The 13,894-nt window shown below is 39.8% G+C and overlaps 1 protein-coding gene across 1 annotated transcript in view; it reads right to left on the reverse strand.

The window, feature by feature from the left end:
• Window positions 1–10,367, reverse strand: part of galnt5 (polypeptide N-acetylgalactosaminyltransferase 5) — a 36,608-nt gene extending 26,241 nt beyond the window's left edge. The window contains exon 1 of the mRNA XM_077537084.1: window positions 10,308–10,367. The gene's annotated coding sequence lies outside the window, so the exon portion shown is untranslated. The remainder of the gene's footprint in view (window positions 1–10,307) is intronic.
• Between the last annotated feature and the right edge of the window lie 3,527 nt (window positions 10,368–13,894).

Raw genomic sequence — 13,894 nt, forward strand, 5'->3', positions numbered from 1 at the left:
CCACCTGCTGGCCGTTTGTGTAATAACTACAATTTCTGCAACCGTTCTTTGCAGTTGAGAGGCTTCTGTATGCTCTAGCATAAAAACAAAAAACAAAAAACGTATAAATATGTCTTTGGGACACTTAAAACATTAAAAAAAACGTATTTACACGTTATTGGGAGCAAATGAGTTAATATAATCTGGCTTCCCATATCCATAACAGCAAACTGTGATGACATTTTGTTAAATAAAAAATAGTGTTGGATGTTGGAAGGATGGCGTCGTCTTTCCGTTCGACGTAGACGTAGAATCCATTGTGGAAAACAAAGAGTTTGCCGGTATGGCGGGCCCGATTGTGCGCGGCCACATCTGGCTGCGCGGCGCCAGGTTGTGAAGTGTATCGAGAGGCACAGCCGAGTGAGTCCGATAGTCTGCGCTCGATTGATAACTCTGCCTGTTTTAAAATCCTGGCACAACAATGCAACTCGAGCCTCGCGTGCTCCACTGAGCAACAATACCGCTCACTGGCAGCGTCGGTGTAACGATGACAGACAACAATGCGGCAGCGCTTTTGCTCATTGGCTCCTCATTTCTGGCACCTTTTGATAAGGATATTTTAAGTTTATTACTGATGTATCCCGGCTGGTGCGGGGGAATAATTAATTTCAAGGTTTGGTGTTGTTTAGATGAAGCAAAAACACTTAAGTCAAGGAAGATTTGTTGGTTAAAAAGGAAGATAGAGTAATCTATCACTGTGGTTATGTTCCAGACCACCACAGAAATTCCGTTCTTGAAATACCATATTTAAATACTTTCTAAGCATTATTCTTATAGCATTTACGACACGTAACCTTTTTAAAATATCGTATTTTCCGCACTATAAGGCGCACCTAAGAGCCTTCAATTTTTTCAAAAACTGACCATGCGCTTTATAATCCAGTGCGCCTAATATATGGATCAATATTGAGCCGCAACAGGTCTCGCTGTCAAGATGCTATCGGTGACGCGCATGCGCAGAAGATCCCGCCATCTTGGATCGCTAGCTAATACTAATATTTTACCTCAGAGTAAATAATAAAACAGCTGTTTATTCATTTTGGGAGTGAATGGAGTTGTCAGAAAGCTGGTTTGTAAATCTATTCATAAAGTTTGACTGACCGATCTGACTGTTTTGTTGACATTCCCTTTAGCGCAGCACCATCTAATGGATGCGTAACGTAACCCCAGCCTCTACTGTAGCGCCTTATATATGGAAATAGTTTTAAAATATGTCATTCATTGAAGCTGCGCCTTATAATGAGGTGCGTCTTGAAGTGCGAAAAATACGGTACACTAGTACAAAAATATAAATCACATTTAGACACTTAACATATTGAGAAAGAGCAAAATGGATAACTAAAAAATACTGTATAAACAGTGCAACAGTGTACCAATCCCTCCGTGATTATAGTAAAAAATAAATCCTGTTTTATTTCCAACCTAATATACTTGACATTCCATCTTTCAAAATACATCAATAATATTGTCCAAAATGTACATTATAAAATCAATCGACAGCCATCGCTTCTGTGCGCATTAACAGCAGGATTACAGTGGACACCATTTTCAACAAAAACGAAAATAATGCTGAAACACTTCCTGTTTTGTTTTTCTTTCAAATTTACAGAATTTCAAACTGAATGAGTTTGTTTAAGCATTTTTATACCCAATATAAATGAAAGACCAAAATACAGTTGTTAAAAAAAAATCAATAAAAAAAATAATAGTAAAATAAACCAGCAAAATAGCGTGACCGCGAAGCTGTGTTAGCATTAAGCTAACGGACTTTCGTAGGGCGAACTCATGTGGCTTGGTTACGTACACAACATGAAATTCTCTTGGTTTCACCATTCAAAATTAATTAATTAATTAATTAGTTTTTTTGTTCTGCTGTTTTGTTCTAAAGTTTGCTGCTATCATCTAATACGCTAACAGTTGTTTTGTGTCAAGCTACAACTGTTTCTTCACTCTCCGCTATTGTTCCGATAAAGTGAAACAGTCATGTTAGATTATTATTATTATTTTTAAAGGAAGGTAAAATGTTGATTTCTTTCTTCCCCCAGCAGCAACTTGCATATCTTCACTCCTGCCTACACACGCACGCTCGCACTGCAGCGGTCTTCATTTGTCGTCGTCGTCGCTCGCTCGCTGGCTGCTCAACAGCGCTGGTAGGCCGGCCCGGTAGCTGGGAGGTATGTCGGAGTGTAAGCGGTGTTGATGTGGATGGCCCCTGGTCAGAGGCCAGGCCCTGGCTGTTAAAACGCAGCCTCTTTTGTGCGTCAGAGCCAGCACTGCCAGTCCGCTTCGGCCCCCTTGTCGCTAGGGGTGGGGAGGCATTTTACCCGCCGCAAATGCATTCATTCATTGCGCTGGCATTGCTTGATGCTGGGCTAAATGGCATTGTTACAACGTGCCTCTGAGAAGTGTTGACAGGCCCATATGCTAATTTTAATTAATAGAAAGGAGGGGGGGAAGCAGGGGGGGGTTATTCACCTCAACTCTACTGTGGAATTGTATCTGCACCTAGACTGGCAAATATAATTGCGGCAAACTCAAATGAGCTCATTAGGAAATGTATTGAATTTACACATTATTTCCAGTAGTTAGGCTGAGTTATTTTCCCTAAGGAGTCAATTACATACTCATTTGTGACTCAGGTGAATGGCTTCCTGGTGACTTCTTCTACTGCGAAAATCATACTTGCTGAATAATTTGCAAGACAGCTGCTGTACACGAATAACCATTGACGTTCATTTGCGGGGGGGAAACGCGCAGACAAGATAACGAGCCCCCTTTTGTTCGTTTATTCACTTCGTTTGATTAACTCTTAACGTGTTATTCACTTCTGAATTATTCCAGCGCGCGCTCGCGCGTCCTCGGTGAGATTGACTTCGTTTTTTTTTTTTTTTGCTCCCTGCAGTCTTGTTTGCCGCGCAGACGCACATTTTATGAACAAACGCGGAGTCAAGTGGAAAAAAAGTGCGAGTTTAAACGCAAGCTACAAGAAGATCTGATTAGTCTGGGTTCATTATCAGACAACCTGTCGGCCCACAAGTGACAAATTTTGGATTTCTGGACAGTGCAGAAATGTCCTTTGGACATTGCTAGTCAATAAATGTATAACAAGAGCAGTATAACACAATCATAGCGCTTGTTTACGTGATGATTTCGTAGGACTTTAGTAGTAGTACGACAAATTATTAACTCATTCACTCGCACCCATTTTCACTGGATTTTGACTGATTTTGCAAGGCCCACAGAATATTGTGTTCTACTGCTATAAAAACATGGAACCTGTCAAAAGAAAGATTAGAGTCTCTTCTTTCATCGGGAAAAAAAGTATATTTGTATCTGTTTACGTTTTTCAGCAATTAACATTAGAATATAGTTAAGTTTCATCATCAAATCTGTTGAAAACACTGGGGGAAAGAGCTTGTTACAACATGGCCCTGGTTGATCTCATATTCTGCTGCCACCTGGTGGCAGTTTTTGTAATAGCCACCATTGCTTTAAGCGACCGCTTCAGGTCCGAGGCTGCATCAAAGCCTTCTGTATTACGTAAAAAAAAAAAGTATAAATGTTTTTTGGGACCATGGCAATTAGGGCCGGGACTCTTTGACTGTCTCATGATTCGATTCGATTACGATTACTGGGTCAACGATTCGATTCAGAATCGATTTTCGATTCTCGATTCAAACGATTTTCAAATCAAAATTATTTGATTGACAAAATGATTTCTGCTTCCATTTACTGATATGCACAACATTGTCATGATCGACTCCCGTCTGCTTTGCAAGACAAAATGACAGAGACATTAAAATGTCTTTTTTTTTAAACATTTATTAATTTTGTATTGTATGTGCCTTTTTCCACAAAAACAGCATGTGGGCTACAACTGCATTTTCCCCTTCTTCTTCATTTCTAATTTAAATAAAGTTGATTTTTTAGAAATTAATATCGATTCGATTAATAAGTGAGAATCTCGATTCTTTTATGAATCGATTTTTTGGCACACCCCTAATGGCAATATTTAAAATATAAACATTTTTATACGTTTTTGAGAGCAAATGAGTTACTATGAAACTAAAATTGCACTGAGCTGTCGCCAACGTCTTACAAATGCAATTATACCATCTAGTGGCAGAAAAATGACCTCAACACAAATCAATATCACACTCATTTTGAACTTTAACTCAATTTTGTGAATTATGAAATTGCTGTATCAATGACAAAAAGATGCAGCCATATTTCTATTGGTTTAACTAGTTTTTTCCCCACTTATGTTGACAAGCTTATGAAGACTTAGATTTATTTATTTATTTTTTTAAGTGTACATTTAGAACAGATATAAATTGTGTGATTAATTGTGAGTTAACTATTGAAGTCATGCGATTAATTATGATTATTTTTTTGGAAGAATTGTTCACTATGTTGCTGCATCTTGCCAGGTAAAAACTGCAAGACGGACCACTTGTACCTAGAGGCACCACTGTAGCCCAATTTGAGTCTCATGTTATACTTAACTTTTCTTACAATTTCCCACAATGCTCCTTGTTGTTGTTGTGCTCTGGTGCGGGTGTACTATCGAGAACTGCTGCCTGTCCTCGCCTCACAGAGTCGCCAAAAGGGAGGTGGGAATGGGCCCAACGTGGCGCCGGCCCTCCAAGCAACAGCCCAAACGCATCCCCTGCACTCAGCTGTAAATACCACCAACAGCTGGTGGCGCACAAGGTAGTCGTGCTTCACAAATGACTGGCCTTCTTGAGGGGGCGGAGACATGAAGCTTCACTTGCTTCCTTGCCAACCAAGTGCCCGTAAAGTGAAACTTGTTCAAGCAATAAATAAACAAATCAGAGCATCTCTGCCTTGAGATTTTGCTAAGCAGACCGACAATGATGCCCTGTTCAAAAAGATGTATTTTTTATTTTTTTTAGATCCGGTTTGCCCACCTACGGAAGCGCATTGCATTCACTTGAAAAAAAAAAATAAAAAATCTCCTGTTGTTTTTCTGACAATTTTTTGTGAGCTTTGTTTTTTTTTTTTTTTTAGTATTTTATTTTTACTTTTATATTTTACTGAATATTTTTTTTCTGTCATAAAAAAAAAATACTCCGAAAAACAGGGGGGAAAAAATTATTCAAAAAAACAGAAAAAAATAAAAAAAAATATTCCAAAAAACAGAGCACCAACTTCTGTTTTTTCAGAGTAATTTTTTTGGACCTCTGAACTCCAAATGACTTGTTTTTTTTTTAGTATTTTATTTGTATTTTTCAGTTTTACTGAATATTTTTTTCTGTCATAAAAAAAAAATTACTCCAAAAAACAGGGGGGGAAAAATTATTCAAAAAAACAGAAAAAAAAATAAAAAAATATACCAAAAAACAGAGCACCAACTTCTGTTATTTTCAGAGTAATTTTTTTGGACCTCTGAACTCCAAATGACTTTTTTTTTTTTTTAGTATTTTATTTTTACTTTTATATTTTACTGAATATTTTTTTTCTGTCATAAAAAAAAAATACTCCAAAAAACAGGGGGGAAAAAATTATTCAAAAAAATAAAAAAATATTCCAAAAAACAGAGCACCAACTTCTGTTTTTTCAGAGTAATTTTTTTGGACCTCTGAACTCCAAATGACTTGTTTTTTTTTTAGTATTTTATTTGTATTTTTCTGTTTTACTGAATATTTTTTTCTGTCATAAAAAAAAAATTACTCCAAAAAACAGGGGGGGAAAAATTATTCAAAAAAACAGAAAAAAAAAATAAAAAAATATACCAAAAAACAGAGCAATATAATAATAAAAATAATAATAATATAATATAAACTATACGGTATACATACAGATGAGACATATACAGCTCGTAGGCACTTAGTATAAAGGCCAGAGGCAGGGTGGGGGGTTTGTGTGGTCACTAAGATGGCCGCCCTGTGACTTCAAAGGCTTGCACTGGTGTTTATGGGCTTTCGGCTATCCAGTCATAAATACAGGTCAGTGGTCTGAAACAGGAGTTCAGAGGTCCAAAAAAAATTACTCCGAAAAACAGAGCACCGCCTTCTGTTTTTCAGAGTAATTTTTTTTTCTGTTTTTTGGAATAATTTTTTTTCTGTTTTTTTGAATAATGTTTTCCCCCCTGTTTTACGGAGTATTTTTTTGTTTTGTTTTGTTTTTCGGAATCATTTTTTTTCTGTTTTTTGGAACATTTTTTTTATGACATAAAAAAGTATTCAGAAAAACAAAAATAAATTAAAAAAAATTACTCAATAAAACAAAGCTCCCAAAAACATTAGTCAGAAAAACAGGAGATTTTTCTGTTTTGTTTTGTTTTTCAAGTGAATGCAATACGCTTCCGTACCCACCCCTTTTTCTTGGTCTGCTTGGAGAGATATGGAAGGACGAAAATCACCTTTGGGCCCCGCAGCCCGTCTAGTGCACCCGGTATCACGCGTAAATGACATTCAGCGTGGCCCAGATCACATTTGGGATAGCTGATTTGATGCCGCCTAAAAAGAAAAAGCCCCCCGCCCCCCCGGTCTTCAGTTTCAACACAATCCGTTTTCCAGTGTAAATCACTTGTCAGTCTATTGCAAATGTAACTGCTCAGAAGTGAGGGAGGGAGGGAGGTGCAGACCGGTAGAGTAAAGATTATCTTTTGGGGGGGGGGGCATTTGGCCGACACCGTTTGCGTGACGGAGACTGACAGCTCTTTCAGATGACTGACAGGTGTCCTTTGAAACGCCGCCGAAGCAGCTTCTGTTCAGACTGTTGAAATGCATATTTGGAGCTCTTATCATAAAGGCGCGGATGGCCCAGATAGGTGCCGTTAACATTGCAAATGGCTCCGGAATTATTCATTGTCAGTGCTGTGGGAAAGAATTGGTGGAAGCGGGGGGGGCGGATAGGTGGCAGCGGCGGGGGTGGGGTGGGGGGGGCGAAGTTTGATTATTCCGCTCACACAATGGCAGGGTGCTTAATGATTCCTTTCCACCTTGGCAGCGGCATGTGCCGACTTCAGGCGCTAGCGGCGGGTGACACAGGTCCGGCCAAGTGTTAGGAGCAAGATCAGACGTCCGGGCCCCATTTTAATTTCTAATACATTAATCTTTTCCTCGCAGATCCTCCATGAATATTCCAGGGCTCCTTGTTTGTCGGGAAGCCCGTCTCGCTTTCATCCATTCAGGTGCTTTCATTCAGTGTGAAAGCCAGCTCAATGGAGCCGATCAGTCAATGACAAGCGGGATACAATAGAGCCCGGTAACGTGTCCCTTTCCTCCTTTTCAGCCTTCTGATAGACAACCCTGACACCTGCTCCCCGGGGAGACCCTCCGCCAAGCCAGCGCGCACTTCCACGAGAGACTTCCCTTACTTTATCAGCCCATAAAGGATTGTCACAGGTGACTCTATCAGCGGAGGGACGAAGCTGCCCCCCCTCTGACCCGCCGCCGCACGCGCCGGGAGGCGGCGGCGCCTCGAAAACGGCGCGCCCGTATTGCGGTCGGATTAAGGGTTGCTTAAACGCTGTCATACACGCCGCCTGAAAAATGTTAAGCCTTTGTTGGCTCCCATTAATTAGCATTGTCTTAAGTTCATTAGACGGCTGCTGGGGCTGTTACTAATGAGGTGACGTAGGCCACCTTACATCCGCCGAAGCTTTGTCGAGGCTGACCTGACAACGACTCCTCACTTCCTTTCCCCGGCGTAATGACATGCACAGATAGAGGGGCGCTGACTGACATGTGCTTTAATGGTCTCATTTCCACTTTTAATGACAAAAGTTGGCGAGAACAGCAGGAACTGGAATTTCGCCTAATAGATTCCACATCTCCGCCAAGGTCGAACAATCCAAAATGCGTCGTTTCGACAGAAAAATCAAGACGTACGAGTAGTGCGCCACCTCCAGGGTAGGAGGATGATATGCAATCAGAAAAACAAGAACTGTACTGGTTTGGGTTGGGTCATTATTATGTTGTTATGGTTTTGTATTATGTCCTTCATGTCCCTTAGTTTGTCTAGTCGCTCTTTTTTTGTAGTTGCTAGTCAGTTGCTATATCCATCATGATGATGAAATTGTCAGTTGCTATGTAGTTGCTATGTAGTTCCTTGCCACGACATTTGTAGTTGCTATGTGCCTTTTTGATGATATTACTCATATTTTGTTGCCTTTATTTTGTACCAAAAGGAGCAGCTCTCCAAATTTCGTTGTATACCTGTTGTAGAATGACAATAAAAGGCATTCATTCTATTATATTTTTTTCTATTCTATTGTCAGTTGCTATGCAGTTCTTATGTTCCCTGGTTAAATTTGTAGTTACTATGTCCTTTATGATGATAATGTACCACTCTTAGTTTGTCTAGTAACTCTTATTTCATAGTTTCCTATGCAGTTGTCAGTTGCTATGTAGTTGCTAATTTCCTTGTGACGATATTTGTGGTTGCCATGTCACTTTATGATGACAATGTCATAGCCACTTTTAGTTTTTCTCATCACTCTTATTTTGTAGTCGCTATGCAGTTACTATGTCCCTTATGAAATTTCCAGTTGCTATGCAGTTGCCATGGTCTTGTATTTGTCACTTAGTTTGTCGAGTGACTCTTATTTTGTAGTTTCCACGCAGTTACTATGTCCCTCATGATGATGTCAGTTGCTATGTAGTTGCTAAGTTCCTTGCGACGATATTTGTAGTTGCTATGTCCCTTATGATGACAACGTATTCGCCACTTTTAGCTTGTCTAGTCACTCTTATTCTGTAGTTGCTATTCAGTTACTATGTCCCTTATGACGATAATGCCGGTTGCTATGCATTGCTATGGTCTTGTGTTAGTCACTTAGTTTGTCGAGTCACTCTTATTTTGTAGTTTCCACGCAGTTACTATGTCCCTCATGATGATGTCAGTTGCTATGTAGTTGCTAAGTTCCTTGCGACGATATTTGTAGTGGCTATGTCCCTTATGATGACAACGTATTCGCCACTTTTAGTTTGTCTAGTCACTCTTATTCTGTAGTTGCTATTCAGTTACTATGTCCCATTATGACGATAATGCCGGTTGCTATGCAGTTGCTATGGTCTTGTACTGTCACCATAGAAACTGAGCTCGCTGACTAGGTAAGCATTCCTCATGTAGCTAAAGCTACCATGGGGGGGGGGGGGGGGGGGGGGGGGGGTGTTAGCTATAGGAGAGCCACATCGCCTCGTACTTCATGTGATTGACACTTGATTGAGATAAGGGAGCTCAAATTTGTTGGCGACAAATAATGACATGCTAATTTTAAAAGAATCTGGACTGTGGAAATTTTACGCCGTCGCAGTTGGCCTCAACCGGAATAGCCAATTGTGTCCTATTCTTGTTCAAGGCAGTGCTTTTGAGCCAAATGAGCCCCCATCACACCCCCAGCCCTCCCCCACTGCTAAATGAAACTCCAAGGGCCCTCTTACATCGAGCGCCTCGTACTATAACTCATCCCAGAGCGTCACATATCCCACGCAAACCTCAATGCGCATTGGCATACGTGGATATTAGAGGTGTCAAGCCCTCGTGATGTAGATTGGACGCCATTCATAATTATGAGTGTCTGATTTTTGTCGCAAAAAAAAGGATGCTTTGGAGTGGAAGCAAGGGGGAGACGACCAATATTTTAACGGCGAGTCGACAGGCGTCTCCCTCAAGGAACAGCTCCACTGACACTGGCGGCAGCAAAATTGGGATTTATACATCCTGTTTTCTATTAATATGGAGATGAATACAGGCCTTCTCGTGTCGTAAAATTAGCTTAGCACTTGCAAATTTGCAATTACGCGTGTTACTGATAGAAAAAATGATGTATGCGCTTTTGTCTCGGAAAATGTGAGCATTGAAAAAAAAAAATGTCTCTAGGTTTAAAATGAGTTTTAATAGATCCTAATTGTATCTTTTCTTGCTCTCTCAGCAGTGGCAAGCGTTCGTTCTTATGACGGCGGGTTAACAGACTAGCACGCGTTTTTGTCGTTGCTGTCCTCGCAATGATAAACCGCAACAAATTAGCTGTGAAATGCGTCAAAATTCAAGGGTGACATTTTTTGGAAGGACTTCCAACCTCAAGGAAGGCTCGTCTGTCTTACTATTTGGGGGGGGGGGGGCTCGGATGTGTGAGCGCATTGTCGAGCAGAGGACACTGCTGAATACAGCAGCAAGGTTCTGCGGGTCCTATGAGGTGTGTCGGAAAAGTTTCAGGACTGGTGCCACAAAATATTTCAAATCCATGCCACAATGGTGCCTTGCGAGTTTCATTCATACTGTGACCATGCTCCTACCTGAAAACAGCTGTATCTTAAATCTTCTTTCACCATTGAAATGAATGGAAATGCCATTAATAGGTTCCATCCCCTAAAAAAAAAAAAGAAGAAGAAAAAAAATTATGAAAATGTTTGCAATATGTTTTTAAATAGGACAAATAGCACTATGTAACGTAGAAAAAAATAATGGCATCATTAAATAGAATGTAAAATAAATAAATAAATAAATAAATAAATAAATAAATAAATAAATATTCCACAATCCACATTTTTGCTGCAAGTCAATGGACATTGTGCTGCTCCTTCTTGTGTGTTACAGTGTGCCATGGCCACCTTAAGGCAGCATAATACAGAAATATGGATATACTGTACTGTACAATGAGGCAGTCGCAGCGCCTCATAAGCCACAGTAGTATTAGCATTAGTATTAATATTAGTCGGTCTTTGCAGATGATAAAGAATTCATGCCAAACAATAGCTCGTATCTGAAAAAAACAACAAAACTTGTAGACTAGCTCGTTCGTATCTCAAAGGACTGCTGTAATCTTCCTAAACTTCAAACTTTATCAGCCTTCTCGGCCACGGCTTGATTCACTCGGGACAGGATCTGCAACATATCGTTAATATGTGAAATATTCGAAAATTGTTTGAAAATACTTGCCAATTTTTGCATTTATTCTTTTTCCCCCCTTTTGTAAGGACTGATATTTATGCTAATGATCCAAAAGGTAAGCAAAACTGCAGCCGTACCAAACTGTAAATAAATCCTCAAACTTGCATTCCAGCTACACTTTTCCTACCTAATCAAAAAGTATTTTACAAGTCCACTTTACCTCCCGCCAACTTAATCAAATCTTGTGAATTAATCAATATCATATTTTGTTGTTTTTCCACGACATTAGAAAGTAAAAACAGCCCTGATTTGGGAACAAACGCATGAATGCTGTATGAAGCATTTATTTACCTGCCACTGTGCCAACTTCTCCTCCACCGCCAATGGAGAAGGCTCTGGGATTGAGGGGAGACATTAATTCACCGTGTCAACCTGTCCCCATGGAATATTTATGATGCTAAATACATTTAATTAGACCGTGGAGCTCTGATGGAGGAGAAAAAGCACTGTCAATTGGAGAGGAGGGAAAAAAAAAGAAAAAAAAAAGATTTGGCTGGCTCTCATGATGCTTGGCTGTAAATGCGTCTTTTATTTTCAATGAGTGAACTGTTTAAAACTGTAATGTTGATTTCAAAGTCATTCCATCATCTTTACATATATCTCGATATTCAGCATTTGAGTGACAGTGAAAACGTGACGACTGTTCTTCTTCTGCCTACTTTACTGCCATTTAAGGGGATTAGCGCCCCCACAAACAGGACAGGAGAGATTAAGTACTGACGGTGACGGCAAAGGATGACAAAAATCACAGTTCGGATTGGATCACGGATTTGAGTCACAGATTGAATCGTTCTTTTGATCTGAAAACAAAACAAAACAAAACAAGATAAATTGATTTATGTTATAAAACACTTAAGTGCTAAAAAATACAAATCAAATCAACTCAATATGTCTAATTTGTTCGTTTAGGATTTAAGAACAACTTTAAGTGCAATAAGAGGTAAATACATTCATATATGGTTCATGTATAAAATATGGTATTAATGGCTTAAAGTTGTTTTCCTAAAATCTAAACGGCAATATTTGACATTTTAATGTTTTTAATTGGCAAAGGTGTTATAAATGAAGACAGTTTTATTATCTTTTTTTTTTTTTTTAAATAATGAAAAAATGCAATTGAAGGCACATTCCCTTCCTTTAAAAATGGAGACTGAGCTCTTTAAAAAAAAAAAAAAAATGGAGACTGAATTACAAAGTAGCCTCGGTCCAAGATATTGGAAAAAGTCAAGAAAAAGTCAAGAAAGCAAGGCAGCTGTCATACAATATTGATACTAGCATATCAATATATTTATTGCAACAAAGAGCACAACCATATATTTCAATATATATTTTTTTTACCCCACCCCTACTCTGCATGCATTTCTTAAAAATCACCTTGCATTGAGATTTACGGAACGCGAAATACATTATTACCTTAAATGGCACGAGGCATTTTGGTGCGATTTAACAAATAGACGGCGATGACGATAATCACCTGTTCATTTTCCCTTAGAAAGTGGATGCTTATGGTACCTGTGCGCTTTAATGAATTTGACTTTTATGGCGCACTCCTTGATTTGATATCATCACTATTAATTCAGCCTCCTCACAGCCAGAGGCAAACAAAAAAAACACAAAAAAACACAAAAAAAAAACCGAGCGGTTTCATCTTCGCCAAGCAAATAAAAACGAAACCATAGTCGTCTTTGTGCACTGCCGCAGATATCGCCCGGAAGGACGGCTTCTGATGCGTCGGATGACAGCCTGGAGTAAAGTGAGACATCATGTCTGCCTGTGATAAAAAAAAAAAAAAAAAAAAACACGGCCGGCAGTAAATAATAGCCGCTTCTCATCTTGACATCTGTCATCCAGTTCGAAATGGACGGGGAAAATGACCAGCACTCGGCTATCGGCCCGGCTCCGGCTGTGTCACTGAATGATGCAAAATAGACGATAATATCAGTTGCTAGGCTGAATGGCGTTACTCCAAAATCTAATGTCATTAAAAGACTGGGTATTAGCCGCCGCTGTCTGGAGATGGCGGTGCGCCGCTTGACTGACAACGCAGATTAAGTGCGGTGACAGGGAGCACAATAAAGTCATCAGAGAATGTGACATGTCAGTCAGTGACGGGGGGCTGACGGGGACGAATTGTCACTCTCGCTGTCGCGGCCCATCCTCTCCCTTATCCGCGATGTCCCGTGCGCCGCCGTGGGAAAACGGCCACGGCGCTCAGACGGCATTTATTCAGGTAGAGGACACCCACTCGAGCCTCCCTCTCACACTACATGTTTGTACATCGGCTGACAAGAAAAAGAAGGAGGGCTGATGATAGCTGATGTGCGCGAGAGGGTCTTGCTTGTTGGGCACGGTGGAGTCTCCGAAATCAAACCTCCCAAAATTATATTTTCTGGAAGAATGGCCTTCACATGTAAAAAAAAATAAATAAAAAAAAGGTAGTAACATGGCACTTAACTCATTTGCTCCCAAAAACGTATAAATACGTTCTATTTTAAATATTACCAGTGTCCCAACAACGTATATATACGTTTTTTTTTTTGCATGCAAGAGCATACAGAAGGCTTTGATGCAGCCTCTGAAAAGAAGAGAATGGTTAAAGCAAAGGTAGTTATTTCAAAAACAGCCAGCGGGTGGCAGCAGAGTATAAGAGATCAACCCATGTTGCAACAAGATGTTTTCCCCCACAGTTTTAAACAAATTTGTGAATAATGATTAGATATTAATGCTAATTGCTGCAAAACGGAAACAGATAGAAATATACCCCCCCCCCCCCCCCTCTTTCTTTTAGTGGGTTGCAAGTTTTTATAGCAATATTACACAATATTCTGTGGGCCTTGCAAAATGAGTCATAATCCAGTAAAACAGCTGGGAGCGAAGGGGATTGCGTCAGTGAAAATGGCTGGGAGTGAATGAGGCGATTAAAAATTATAAA

Source organism: Festucalex cinctus, chromosome 11, assembly GCF_051991245.1.
Source record: "Festucalex cinctus isolate MCC-2025b chromosome 11, RoL_Fcin_1.0, whole genome shotgun sequence".
Classification (NCBI taxonomy): Eukaryota; Metazoa; Chordata; class Actinopteri; order Syngnathiformes; family Syngnathidae; genus Festucalex; species Festucalex cinctus.